The sequence below is a fragment of the Antedon mediterranea genome, chromosome 3 (genome assembly GCF_964355755.1).
Source record: "Antedon mediterranea chromosome 3, ecAntMedi1.1, whole genome shotgun sequence".
Lineage (NCBI taxonomy): Eukaryota > Metazoa > Echinodermata > Crinoidea > Comatulida > Antedonidae > Antedon > Antedon mediterranea.
The window spans coordinates 24,260,525-24,274,027 of NC_092672.1; the positions used below are offsets into that span (position 1 = coordinate 24,260,525).

At 33.0% G+C, this 13,503-nt stretch overlaps 1 long non-coding RNA gene across 2 annotated transcripts; it reads right to left on the reverse strand.

The window, feature by feature from the left end:
• Nucleotides 1-10,352: 10,352 nt before the first annotated feature.
• LOC140043731 (uncharacterized) lies at nucleotides 10,353-13,390 on the reverse strand. Of its 2 annotated transcripts, none has more exons than XR_011844376.1 (4): nucleotides 13,315-13,390; nucleotides 12,676-12,754; nucleotides 12,036-12,112; nucleotides 10,353-11,438 (listed from the first exon to the last, which is right to left on the reverse strand). It is a non-coding gene; the product is annotated as an uncharacterized lncRNA (long non-coding RNA). The 2 variants fall into 2 exon arrangements; XR_011844377.1 differs by having other exon boundaries at nucleotides 13,311-13,387.
• Nucleotides 13,391-13,503: the final 113 nt, after the last annotated feature.

The following is a 13,503-nucleotide window of genomic DNA, read 5'->3' on the forward strand; positions in this document are numbered from 1 at the left end:
AAAAGGTTTTCTGGACGATTTACTAATTATTAATTTGAAATAATGATTTCGATCTGTAATATAGCTTTTAAACCAATCTAAGAAAGGCCCCAAAATACCATAATGAAACAACTTGAAAATATCATGTTTTTGATAAATATAGAAAAGTACTTCATAAAATTAATTGTTTTCAAATGCAGTAATAACAGAATTAGTGAGTTCAAGAAAAGCATGACAAGTGGTATTGTACGCATACATTTTTCTTTATTTTTTGAAAAAATGGGTAAAATTAAGATTGGTATAAAAGTATCCGTTTTTAAATACAGGATTTAAATTTAATATGATAAGGTACAGAACCCATCATGCATGATTAATAATGACATATGTGAGATGTCTTTAAATAATGGAGCAACCTTTTTAGAACCATACTCTGAACCTTTACTAGAATCCAAATTATTAAAGGGGGATTCTGGGTTTAAAATTGCTTTTAAATATCGTTTATTTATTAAATAAAAAATATTATAACAATATAGACATGTCAGAATGAAGAAGTAATAACCAGAAATAAAAAAAAATTTAATTTCATATACATTTTAGAGTAAATTCAAGGAAAGTCTGTTTTTCAGCAGCTTAGGGAAGCTCATTAATATTCATGAGATATTCATAAAATCACGACATCAGTGTATTCCAAACTCGCGACATCATGAACGTTGTGTTTGTCAACTAATTTACATTTCTCTTCCCTGTCAAACGACGACCACCTGATCTTTGTGAAATACATTTTTTGTAGATTTTCTAAGCTAGGCCTAAAGTGTAATAATAGCAGTAGTAGCATATATTTATTTGACATTTAATGAAATACAAAATTTAGTATAGATCATGGAGTCACATATTATACTATACCTTTATAGTATAGTAGAGATCGTATTATCGGCTTCACGTACTAGTAGGCCAAGCCTAAATCATTTTTTTATGGGTGAGAGCCATTCTGACTAGGAGGGATTCCATGCAACGATGGCTACGGTAAAACATTGGGGCCTAGCTAGCCTACTAGACGATTGGCCCATAAATATCAAAACTCAGTGGATTCCAAACCCATCCTATCAACCAAACTCCTAAACAATCTAAACCTAAAACGTTCTACAAAATCGGCTGTAAAATTTGAGGAAAAACAAGGTCCGATCCCCGTCCGCATCTATGGTGTCCTGATCGTCTATAGTCTAAATAGGTAAATAGGCCTAGATAGTTTACTCTCCAAAAAAGGAGTAAGCGCAGGATTGGTTGTTTTTCTTTTTTCATAGCCAAACTATTAATACGTCTGTACTAAGAGAGTATTTAACTGTGTCACTGACAGTTGAATTGTTTTTCGCCATGATACAACTAAACTGGAATGGAAACAACAAATCTAATAAATGCAAATTGTAGTGGAACGTTAAGAATGATAACACTGTAATGTGTAGTAATAGTCATAAAAAATACTATACAACAAAGCATGAGATGCGATAACTAATAGCAAAAACAATAGCACGGTCTAATAAAAAAAAATCACTCTAGATGTCAACAAGCAAAATGACTAACCATGTAAATAATCTGGGTATTGACAAACTGCAAGCCATGGATTCATTGGAGTCAGTGGAGTCAACGGCCCACGTGACCATGTTAATTGCAATTCAAGCGAGTCAGTACGAAGTGTAACTGCACTATTGTACCAAAAGTGCGAGGCACCATAAAACATATTAAATAATTTAATTTAATCTAGTATGTTCATATGAAACATTAGAGAGGAGTAATTATAAAACTAGACATGAAACTCGTCACTTTGACGAGTTAGTTATCCGCACGACAAACACCACGTGCACGTCATACGTTGGGATATTGCACACAGAAAAAGATTATGGCATTATGACCTGAACTGAAGAATATGATATGTTGTTATTGCTGAATTCTGTTATTTTGTGTCATATAGTATACACAGTATAATCTGTATACATGTCACAAACAGTGTAAAATAGGTGAAATTACGGGACCCGTATTTTATTTTAATTTTTAACATGTTGACGGTTTCAAAAGGAAACGCGAAGGTAGTAATTTCGGAAGAAAATTATCTCAGCAACAACATATTAATGTTTAGAAGAAATTTAAATACGTGAAATATTAATGCGCGCTCTTTTAAATATAATGAACTATGACGCAAAAGATGAAAATATGACTTTGTTTATTTAACTGGCCATATGATGACGTCACAACATCTGATTGGCGAAAAGTTCACATGATTTCGTATCTACAATCCCATAGCTTCCTGAAAACGTTTTAATCGTGATTATCACATTTTATTCTTACGAGCTATAACAGATTAAAATTTACTGTAAAGATGAAATTATTGACGCTGTTAATTAAGATTTTTAGGCATGATGACGTCATAAAAAATAAAATATTTTTAACTCATGCGTAAGATAGTTGATTGAGCTAGATAATATTAAAATTTCGGAGAAAAAGGAATACAGATAGGCGTGATGCGCTTCATTGAATATGATGAGCAATAACGAAAGAGACAAAAATCCTAGATTTTACATTCGTGTGGCCATACAATGACGTCACAATGTCCGGTTATCCATATTGATTCATGATCCTCATCCTCATCAACTTCCAGAATATGTAATTAAAAAAAAGTTCACCACGTTGTTTAGAATCTATGACTGTTTAAAAAAAGGCATAATTTTGACAAATTTTTTAACTTTTTCATCAAAAACGCACGTAAAGTATCCAATTCAACGTGCCCGTATGACGTAATTGTAAGTCGAAATTGTTTTAAAATTGGTAAAATTACTTTAAAAGGCTGGAAAAACATAATTCAATAAAAAAAAAACTTTTAGCGCTACGTGCGCACCACGCGCATAAAATTGTTCGCGCACGTGGGAAATTTTGACATGCTCAAAATATCATGATCAGCGTAGAAAGTTGATTAAAAATTAATTTTGCGCTTTTTGAATTTTAAATGCGTGTGCGGGGCGTAACTTTGTGTAAAACACGCAATTTTTTTTCCACAGAAAGTTAGCGCATGATATAAATCAAACTTTTGCTAAGTTTCAATTTAAATTGTTATATGGTTTTAAATCTATGTTAAATACGCGAAATTAATAAATTGCGCGTAAGTCACGTTGCGCATTTCTGACGTCATTCACAATAGGAGGTGCACAACTTCACGTGAATGCCCATATGTTAACAAAGTTATAAAATGTTATGTTTACACGTTTTTGAGATACGCGAGACACAAAAATAGAGGAGAAATGCGCGTGCACGCGTAACGTCTTCTAAAACATGCCATTTTTAATCCACAAAAAGTTTGCCCTTGATATGACTTAAATTTTCACGAAGTGTCAAAACAAATTTATGCTTGGTTTTTAGTCTATGATCAATCATAAAAAATCATAAAATCGCACGTAAGTCACGTTGCGCAACTCTGACGTCATTCAAAATAGGAGGTGCACAACTTCACGTAAATGCCCATATCTTGACAAAGTTATGAAATGTTATGTTTACAAGTTTTTGAGATACGTGAGACACAAAAATGAGGGAGAAAGAAATAAGAAACTAGATTTGAACTCGTCACTTTGACGAGTTCGGGTTATCCGCGCAACAAACGCAACATGCACATACTTAACCATATGAGCCTCGACAATTATTATGCCATCCTATGACATGAAATATATATGTTTACAGTGCTGAATTGTACCTATTATGTAGCATATATCATATTACAGTATTTTACAGAATAAACTGTATATGTTATATACAGTGTAGCATAGACAAAATTACGAGACCCATCTTTTAAATCCAATTATTAAAACGATGACGTCATCAAATTGACATATAAAGATAACAATTTTAGAAGATAATTATCTAAATAATTACATTAAAACAAATTTGAAGAATTTTGGGCCCGTAAAAGTGAGATGCGCTCTATTTAATATGATGAGCAATAACGAAAGAGTAAAAACCCTATATTTTACATTCGTGTGGCCATACGATGACGTCATAACATCCGAGAGATAAAGATTCTGCATGAATTCATATCTACAACATATCTACTTACATATAAAATTTTAAAAATTGGGGGTCGTGGATGATCCTGAGGAGCTATAATAGATTCAAAATTGGAATTATTTGACAATATTTATAACTTTTTCAACTAAAACGAGCGCAAATGGTATAAATCAACTTGTTCGTATGACGTCATTTTAATTTGAAATGATGTCAATCTTTTTTAAAATGACTAGGAAAGGCTGGAAAATCATAATTCAAGAGAAAAAAACATGGTTTTTATGCTCCGTGCGCACCTTACGCGTAATTTTTTTCGTGCGCGCGGGAATTTTTGACATGCTCAAAATGTCATTATCAGCGTAGAAAGTTGATTAGAAATTAATTTTGCGCATTTTGAAACTTTAAATGCGCGTGCGCGCGTAACTTCTTTTGAAACATGCCATTTTTAATCCATAAAAAGTTTGCCCTTAATATGACTTAAATTTTCACCAAGTATCAATACAAAATGACTTTTGGTTTTTAATCTATGATCAATCATTGAAATTCATAAAATCGCGCGTAACTTACGCTGCGTGAATCTAACATCATATAACAAAGTTTTCTGCACATCTACAGCTACAGGTCAATCTTATGACAAAGTTATACAAAGTTTTGTCTACAAACATTTGAGATATAGCTGCAACAAAAATCCGGGAAAGAAAGAAGAACTAGACATGAAACTCGTCACTTTGACGAGTTAGTTATCTGCTCGACAAACGCCACGTGCACGTCATACGTTAGAATATTGCACACAGAAAAATATTAAGGCATTATGACCTGAACTGAAAAATATGATATGTTGTTATTTCTGAATTCTGTTATTTTGTGTCATATACATAGTATACACAGTACAATCTGTATACATATCACAAACAGTGTAAAATAGGTGAAATTACGGGACCCGTATTTTATTGTAATTTTTAACATCTTGACGGTTTCAAAATGAAATGCAAAAGTAGAAATTTCAGAATGAAATTATCTCAGCAACAACATATTAACGTGTAGAAGAAATTTGAATACGTGAAATATTGATGCGCGCTCTTTTAAATGTAATGAAATATAACGCAAAAGATGAAAATACGACTTTTTGTATTTAACTGGCCATATGATGACGTCACAACATTCGATTGGCACAATTTTCACATGATTTTGCATCTACAATACAATAGCTTCCTGAAAACGTTTTAATCGTGATTATCACATTTTATTCTTATGAGCTATAACAGATTAAAATTTACTGTAAAGATGAAATTAATGACCAACGTAATTTAAATTTTTAGGCATGATGACGTTGAAAAAATTAAAAAATTTTTAATTCATGCAAAAGATAGTTGATTGACCTAGAATATATTAAAATCGGGTGAAAATGGACAACGAATAAGTGGAGATGCGCTCTATTAAATGTGATGAGCTATGACGAAAGAGACAAAAATCCTATATTTTATATTCGCGTGGCCATACGATGACGTCACAATGTCCGGTTAGCCATATTAATGCATGATTTGATATCTACAACTCATCAACTTCCAGAATATGTAATTAAAAAAAAGTTCTCCATGTAGTTTAGAATCTATGACTGTTTAAAAATAGGCATAATTTTGACGAATTTTTGAACTTTTTCACCAGAAACGCGTGCAAATTATTTAATTCGACGTGCTCGTATGACGTAATTTTAAGTCGAAATTGTTTAAAAGTTGGTAACATTACTAGAAAAGGCTGAAAAAACATAAGAAATATGTTTTTAACGCTACGTGTGCACCGCGTGCGTAACAATTTTTGCGCGCGTGGGAATTTTTGACATGCTCAAAATGACATGAAACGCATAGAAAGTTGATTAGAAGTTGTTTTTTCGCATTCTAAAATTTGAAGCGCGCGTGCGCGCGTAACTTTTTTTTAAACATGCTATTTTTAATCCATAGAAAGTTTGCGCTTGATATGACTTAAATTTTCACAAAGTGTCAAGCCATTTGAAGTTGAAAAGTGAATAAAATAACGTAAAATTGTTAACCGAAGATTGAAAAACACAAATCGTGCAAAAGAAATGCTCATACGTGTTTCCTGCGCCGTGCGCGCGTAGAAATGTGCGCACCTCGTGGCAATTTTTCAAACGTTTAAAATGACCTGAATCGTGCTCTAATTGGTTATCCGCCAAGTGGATAACCTTTGTTATTGTAGTGTTACTTTTTTTTTTTATTATTCTTCTTTCTTTCTCAGATTTTGTGCACGCGTTTTCTCTTCAACGTGTAACGTAACATGTTGTAACTTGGTCAACATTTAGACATTTAACTGAAGATGTTCAGCCAAGCTTTTGGACGCTGTCAGATCCGCGTAGCGTAAGTCACGCGCGATTTTCTGAAAATCTTAAATCGGTCATAACTTCGAAACCGATAAATATTTTTTAACGACATTTTCAACCACGTTTTCTTCACATCAATGGCTAACTTTTGGAATGGTTAACAAATTTTTGGAGACTAGAAAGTTTTCGCGTAAATTGCGTTTGAAATATTTTACTCTTCTTATTTTGTGCACGCTGTTTCTCTTCAACGTGTAAACATAATATGTTGTAACTCGTTCAGCATTTAGACATTTTACTGAAGTTGTCCAGCCAAGCTTTTTGACGATGTCAGAGCCGCGTAGCGTAAGTTACGCGTGATTTTCTGAAAATCTTAAATTGGTTATAACTTCGAAACAAATGAATATTTTTTAACGTCATTTTCAGCCACGTTTGCTTCACATCAATTGTTAACTTTTTTAACGCTACCGCAATTTGTAACATTAGAAAGTGCGCGCGTAAATGGCGTTTTTGTTTTATGGGCCTTTTCAAGATAGCGGCCAACATATTCAAATAGCTTATATCTCTGTTCTGGAAGGATTCACTGCGAGCGGTTGTGTTCTGGAAGAGCTCCCTAGGCCCGAATTTCACCTGATTGACTATTCTTGTTACCCGGGAATTTCAAACGTTCCCGGCGACGACAGTGTGAAGGCAGGGCGCACCCCTAGCCTAGGCATAGTGCAATATATTTTTAACTTGTATAAAGCGTTGGACTTCCATTTTAACTTTTATACTATATGGAGTACATTTTTTAATCATATATTATAAGAACCGACCCACAGTTTTATAGTCGCTGATTGAATTTTAAGCAATTTTACGCAGTGTTCAAATATTTTTCCGTTGTTGTCGTCCATCTTGATTTGTCGAGGGCCGTATCAAGATTATTTTACCAGTTATTTTCCAATTTTTGATGTTTGTTGACGATTTTTATGATAATAACTGTTTTTTAAATACTTTAACTGTGCTGTGATGTCCTGTAAAAGTCGATTGTGATCATTTGCCTGTCAATGCTTGGACTCATCATCATTGTACACAGGATTCTTATTTCGCTTGGATTTCTTTGCATTCAAGATGGTGAGCATAACTATTATTTATATTTCTCATGTCCTTTTATCGCTCTTTTGGAGTCATAGTGTTGAGCAGCATGCCTACTTATCGCACAATTACTGTTCAAACAATCCGAGTATTATCAAGCGCAAATTTCAAGGCCCTCCTCAGGTCCTTTATTCTAACTCAACTGCAACACGACACTATTGTAGTTTATCATGTGATGGTGACATACACCCTAACCCAGGCCCTGTAAATCAGCATCAGGCACAGGAGCAGCAGCTGCGTTCATCGAGTTCATCTATCAGTACTGCGTCAACTTTGAATTGTCTTAACATGAATGCCCGCAGTCTTCGGAACAAGACCCTTCAATTACAAGCGTTTCTCTCTATTCAAAACATTGATATTTTAGCAATAACTGAATCCTGGCTTACATCAGAAGATTTGACATCTTCACTGGGCATTCCTCAAGATTATATGGTGATCAGAAAGGACAGACCCAACAAGAAAGGAGGCGGTGTATTAGCAGCAATAAAGAACGAACTGAATCCAATTCATTGTCATTTGCTGGACTCTGGTCCTCATGAAGTTATATGTTTTTCTATTTCGATTGACAATTATAAGATGCTTTTCGCTGTTTTTTACTGCCCACCGAACTCTCCAGTGTCCTTCTGGAATGACTTTAGTAACAATTTTCTTCTGCCTTTATTACCTCACTTACCAAAGTATGATGATATTTATATTGTTGGGGATTTTAATTTAAATTGGAATCTTAAACATACGATACCTACCATTTTTCTTGACACTATGAATGCTTTAAATTGTACTCAGCTTTTTGAGGAAATCACTAGGCCTAATCATTTGGTCCCATCATCTGGTACAATAATTGATCTTGTTTTTTTCAAACAGGCCAGACCGTTTAATTTCACTTGATGTCATTGATAACCCAGTGATCAGTGATCACCATGCAGTTTCCTTTAACGTATTACTTTCCAAACCGTATTCTAAATTGTTGGTACGTAATTTTCTTGCTTACCACAAAACTGATATTGACCATCTAAAAAAAACTTGTCCACCTTGCCCCATGGAATGTCTTCATGGATGAAAACTCAGTTGACAACTCATGGGATGGATTTCTGGATATTTTTACAGTTATTGTCCGTTACTCAGTTCCGTTGAAATCACGCAAGCAGCGGAAACATTCCCCATGGGTTACCAATGACATCAAGCAATTTTTCAATATAAAGCATAGACTGTTTAGAAAAGCCAAACGTATTGGTTCTGTATCTGCATGGGATGACTATAAGTCTATTCGTAATAAGGTTAAGCGTCTATGCAATAAGTCGTATTATTCATATGTCAACAAATTATTTACAAGTGACTCTACTCGTAAAGCTTTCTGGCGTTTTGTTAGAGAACGTAGAAGATCACCAGCACCGTTATCTTTTAATATTAATGGTGTGAATGTTTCGTCACACCCTGTAATTGCTAGTTCATTTAATGATTTTTTTGTTTCTGTTTTTAACTCACCCATAATTCCCAGCTGTGAACCTCCGGTTTGTAATGTCCCAATCCCTGAACTTTCTCAACTTAACTTTAACGTCTCCAATGTTGAGAAGGTGATTAATGGACTTTCATCTAATAAATCTCCAGGTCCTGATTCCGTGCATCCATACATATTGAAATCTGCTTCCGAATTTATTGCTCCACCATTATTTAATTTGTTTAACTTGTCCCTGCGTATGGGGGAAATCCCCGCTAAGTGGAAAATGTCCCATATCACTCCTATATTTAAATCTGGTGATAAAAATGCAATTTGTAATTACAGACCAATATCCCTTACCCCTATTTGTTCGAAACTGCTTGAAAAAATACTGTTTTCAAGTATATCTGATCACGTTGCTTATAATTGTCTAATTACTGATGTCCAGCACGGTTTTTTCCCCTCACGTTCCTGTGTTACCCAACTTACCAACCTAACTCATTCCTGGGCATCTTCGCTAGATAAAACTAAAGCCCCCAGAATTGATGTTATCTTTCTCGACTATGCCAAAGCGTTTGATAAACTGCCTCACCATATTATTTTAAATAAGCTGGCTAGCCACTTTAATATCAGAGGCAATGTCTGGAAATGGATCAAGTCATTGCTATTGGGACGTTCCCAAAGAGTCTTGTATCAAGGATCCATTAGCCCATCATCCCCAGTTACCTCTGGTAATTTTAATGCAATGAAAAATTTGACCCCAAAATGACAGGAAGTGGCATTATTAACCTTGACACATACTAACGGACAATTTGACTTTTGACCTTCTCATCTCATTACCGAATAGTCGTACAAACTTAAAATTGGGCTTAACTTGTTCAGAAGTTATATCTGTATATTATTTGTTGTAATGAAAACCTCTTTTTTTTTAATGACCGGAATTGACCTTCAAATTCAAATTCAAATATTCTTTATTCATCCTCAATCATGAAAATATACAACAACACACAGCTGTTTCAACCAATGTAAAATAAATAGAAAAAGTCAAGCGCCCTCAATATTGTCAGACGGCGATATGTGCCTGAGCGTGACGCCGCGCGAGTGGTTGAATCTCGTTCAACTTTCGCGACATTTGCAACTTTTATAACTACACTTTAAATTAATTTAATCAATTTCGTCATAAATATTATAAAACCATTTTTATACTATTTGTTAGAAAATAAGATTTTTAATTACCGATTTTTTGGAAATAGTAAGTAATTAAGCATAACACCAAGTTTACGAAATTATTTACACCCGGAAGTTTTAAAAATTAACATCGATCGGCCTAGCAAATGTAAACAATGGAAAGTTTGAAAAAATGCTTGTCAAATTGTACACTTTTTGTTTTTATTCGTAATTTTCATAAATACTTGGAAAATCTAGGTAAAAGTTTGATTATATATGCTTACATGAGACATTGAATTGTTAGGAGGTGACGGTGAAAATCTCAAGAAATTTTCATTTAAAAACTCGACTGTTTTGTTAAATGCGAAACAGCGTATTTGGCGAGAGGTCGATGAACGCGGCTGATAACCGCTCGCTAGGCTGTACGCAACTAGGCCTAGGTTGTAGCTAGGCCTAGTTGGTACGTATAAGTAGTGTAATCATGCTATACATCATTTTAATTTACAATAGATTAAATAATAAGCTTAATTATTATCATTGTATTTATTTCAACTGAATATAATTCATCATACATGTAAAAATTTAGTAAAACTACTAACTACCAGGCCAGGCCTAGCTAGGCCCTTCAAAATTAAAGCCTATACAAAAATACTCAAACTACTGTATGATAAATATAATATAAAATTAAAGGTTGGTAAAATTAAAATTTCTTTTCATTTTTGTAGGCAACACAGTTTCACGAAAAGGCTTTAAGTTCTACTTGCTTCTGTTGTGGAACAAAATTTAAAGAAAAAGATAAAAAATACAATTTAAAAAATATGAAAACCATCACAAATTTGCACTAAATCTAACAAATGTAAAATTACAACCTATATACATTTATACAACCTGCCATTCGCGAATTTTCAATGGATACTGTATACTACCACGCTAACATTTAAATTAACAGGGCATGGACCAAATTGCTTGGCATGCTACACTTCAACAACAACTATGACCTGGGCCAAAACTACATTCACAAGTGAAAGAACACACTGGCGTTTAAGGGAACAGTTTTTTGTCTGGTACAGCTGCTCCATAATCTGCTTTTCTTATATCTTCACTCTTTTTGAAAGTTTATACTAACAAATTTAATTAAATGAACATACCTCATAATCAAATAACTGTTTTCTCATCCTAATTTATATACATAGTTTAAAAAGCGCCAATTTTCAATTAAGACTACATCATACATTGTATATTTCTATTCAACAAAATTGTCAGAACTTTCTATTATTTAAATGTCTAAGATAGTCCGATCTCGGGTCCATTCTACAGTCACCACAGATTGACTTTTTCATCACAAAATTTCTGAAATTATAAAATGTATTAATGTGTCAATTAAGTATTTTTTAATTACATAAAAAATATCATACAAGTATTTTTAGCAGAATACAGGCATATTGCACCAGGTGTAATACAGCCTAAGCTACATATGCTTGAGCACCATGCTATTGCATTCATGAGAGAATGGAAGGTGGTCTCTGAGCAAGGCGGGGAGACATGCCAAACTCAACCGTCACAAAACAGCAGTGTGGATTAGAGTCAAACTTAGACTCATCTGACTTTCACATCTCCAATGATACAAAATGAAATAATAAAACCCAACAAATGCAAGAAAGCCAACAAAGAATGATTCATTAACATTAATGATCATAAAATATTGTACATTTTTAAATGTTAAAGGAATATTGCATTGTATTGATTTCCTTTTAACAATGCCTAATAATAATGAATATGTAAAAGTAATACTATAGTATGTCTATATTTCAATTACTAACTAATTACTATTGATTGATAGTACTACTGCTGTACATGTGTTAGTGATTGATTGTTAAAGTTACAAATTCATAGCATGGTAAACACAATTTAAAATTTACTAGTTCTTGAACAGTAAAATAAACTTACCTATATGGTAGGTATAGGTATTGGTCCAAATCTGTTTAAAATGTTTTAGCCATTTTGGGTTGCCGCTATATATGTACCTAAAAAATAGTAATAGTATAACATTATAATAAGAATTAATTAAAATTAACTTATTAAATTTACTATGGTTGCATACATACTAATTTGAATATGCAGTGATGAGCAAAAACAAATGTTAAAATTCATTATTTATAATAATTGTAATTATTACATACAGGGTAGGCATATATGCCTTATGTCATTGCATAGGGTATATATAACCAGGTATCCTCATAATAAACATTATTTGTAATAAATACTGTAAATATATTAAAAATAAAAATTAATAATAATTAAATAATAATAATATATAGGCATAGAGCCTCTATGCCTAATTAGGTAGCCTACTAATACCTAGCCTATTGCTCTAGGCTAGGCTAAATAAGCTGGAAAGCTGCTTCTCTGTAAGCTACTAGTGCAAGAGAGCACAGGTCTAGCTAGTATATTAAAATAAAAATAGGGCCTATAATATAGGCCTAGCCTACCCAGCCAGTGGTAGTGATTGGTTGTTAATATTGAAAATTAATAGCATGGTAAACACAATTTAAAATTTACTAGTTCTTGAACAGTAAAATAAACTTACCTATAATATAGATGGTAGGTATAGGTATAGGTCCAAATCTGTTTAAATGATTTTTCCACTTCCGGTTGCCGCTATGTACCTAAAAAATAGTAAAACATTACTATAAGAATTAATTAAAATTAGCTTATTAAATTTAATATGGTTGCATACATACTAATTTGAATATGCAGTGATAAGCAAAAACGAATGTTTAAATTCATTATTTATAATACTGTAATTGTAATTATTACATACAGGGTAGGCATATATGCCTTATGTCATTGCATAGGGTATATATAACCAGGTATTCTCATAATAAACATTATTTAAATAAAATACAGTAAATATATTAAAACTAAAAATAATAATAATTAAATAATAATATTTAGGCGTAGAGCCTAGACCTAATTAGGTAGTCTACTTATACCTAGCCTATTGCTCTAGGCTAGGCTAAATAAGCTGGAAAGCTGCTTCTCTGTAGGCTGCTAGTGTTAGAGAGCACAGGTCTAGCTAGTATATTAAAATAAAAATGGGGCCTATAATATAGGCCTAGCCTACCCAGCCAGTGGTAGTGATTGATTGTTAATATTGAAAATTAATAGCATGGTAAACACAATTTAAAATTTACTAGTTCTTGAGCAGTAAAATAAACTTACCTACTGTATATAGATGGTAGGCTGCTAGGTATTGGTCCAAATCTGTTTAAAATGTTTTTGCCACTTCGGGTTGCCGCTACAGTATGTACCTAAAAAATAGTAAAACATTATTATAAGAATTACTTAAAATTAGCTTATTAAATTTAATATGGTTGCATACATACTAATTTGAATATGCAGTGATGAGCAAAAA